We start from the raw sequence: 1,797 nt of genomic DNA, 5'->3' as shown, positions 1-1,797 counted from the left end.
ATAGTTGTAGAATAGATGATTTAAATATAGTTGTAGAATAGATGATTTAAATATAGTTGTAGAATAGATGATTTAAATATAGTTGTAGAATAGATGATTTAAATATAGTTGTGGAATAGATGATTTAAATATAGTTGTGGAATAGATGATTTAAATATAGTTGTAGAATAGATGATTTAAATATAGTTGTAGAATAGATGATTTAAATATAATAGATTGATAATTATATAATGAATACGACCATACTAGTACAAAAGCACCGCTTCCCGTCTGATCAGCGAAGTTAAACGTACTTAGGCCTAGTTAGTAATGGAATGGGAAACCAGCTGTGAACTCTAGGTGTTGTATTCTTTTTTTTATTCTTTTAATAAGCTATATATTATTTTTTGTTTTTTTGTTATATTAATATATTTTCTAGCTAAACTATTATGTTAATTTATGTACACAACTATGATATAGAAAAATTAATGTAATATTAAATTTAAATCTTTATATACTTAATATTAAAAGTAAAAATGATGCCAGGAAAATTCAAATAGACAGAGAATAAATATTTAGATAGACAAATATGAGATAAAATATTTATAGTCAAGAAAATAATAATGAAGAAAGGTTCATGAAAAAGAAGAGTCAAATAAATAAATTTAGGATAGTATAGCACGATAGTGTGAGATAATGTTGTGATAGAGTAAGAAGCGACAGTAATAGAAAAGAGTGTATATACTTATGTGTGATATAATGTTAAAAGAGAGTGTGCAGATAATATGAATAGATAGATATAATAGAGGGTTGTAGGTAATGTAATAAAGCAGTGAGTATAAATAGTACGGTATGGTATAGTGAAGAAGAGTAGGAATGAGCAGCTGATTAGATAGAATAGATATAGACGATAAGATATAATAAGAGTATATAGAGGATATATAATGTGATGTAAAAGTGTATATAGATATGACAGTATGATATAATATTATAGAAAAAAGATATGGATAGATAGGAAGATAACATTGATATGGTGAAGGGTATACCTATATACATATAGGTGGAAGGAAAATATATAAAGATGTACATAAATAGAGAAGAATGAAATATAAAGTAATATGTAAATACAGAAAAGATTATGTATAGTATATGTAAATATTATAAGATATATAGAAAAGAGTGTATATGAAATCTAAAAATTATAAATGTAGATGCTAATAAAAATATATGATATAGTAAGGTATGATATATGATCTGAGTTATTATGATATACTAATGCGTTGAATGGAAAATGATACATGAACATAGTATGATGTGGTTGGTCAAGAAAGACGTAGAAGCTATGAGGAAGTAAAAAAGTGTGTGGGATAATATGATAGAGAGTGCTGAGGTATGGGATAATATAACATAATAGAGGAATATGTGTAGTAGAGATAGTATCTAGATAATTATGATAATATGTGTATGATAGATAATAGAGGGTGAATAAGGTAGATAGTATTGAATAGAGAAAGTGGGTTGAAGGAATAGGAAGAATAGGGGGCTGGTAGGTAACAGATATAGAATATCAAAATAATGTGGATTAGAATTATAGGATGGATATTATTTAATGAAATAAAGATGAAAATTATGAAAATAAATCGAAAAACAGTATTGAATAATATAGAGAAAAAAAGAAGATGTATAGAGACAATATGTGTGAATGATTGTGAGATAGATGTATTTAGAGAAAAACAAATATTAAATAAATGTAAATTATAGGATAGATTAAGATGAAATTATGTTTGTAAACATTTTAACAGTAGAAGGTAGATGAAG

At 25.4% G+C, this 1,797-nt stretch overlaps 1 non-coding gene across 1 annotated transcript; it reads left to right on the top strand.

Moving 5' to 3' along the window:
* Positions 1 to 232: 232 nt before the first annotated feature.
* On the top strand, positions 233 to 351 carry LOC126326605 (5S ribosomal RNA). The gene has a single exon (XR_007560767.1). It is a non-coding gene; the product is annotated as a 5S ribosomal RNA (ribosomal RNA).
* Positions 352 to 1,797: the final 1,446 nt, after the last annotated feature.

The sequence above is a fragment of the Schistocerca gregaria genome, unplaced genomic scaffold, assembly GCF_023897955.1.
Source record: "Schistocerca gregaria isolate iqSchGreg1 unplaced genomic scaffold, iqSchGreg1.2 ptg000994l, whole genome shotgun sequence".
NCBI lineage: Eukaryota > Metazoa > Arthropoda > Insecta > Orthoptera > Acrididae > Schistocerca > Schistocerca gregaria.
The sequence above is the reverse complement of the archived record's forward strand: the minus strand, read 5'-3'. Positions and strand labels throughout refer to the sequence as shown.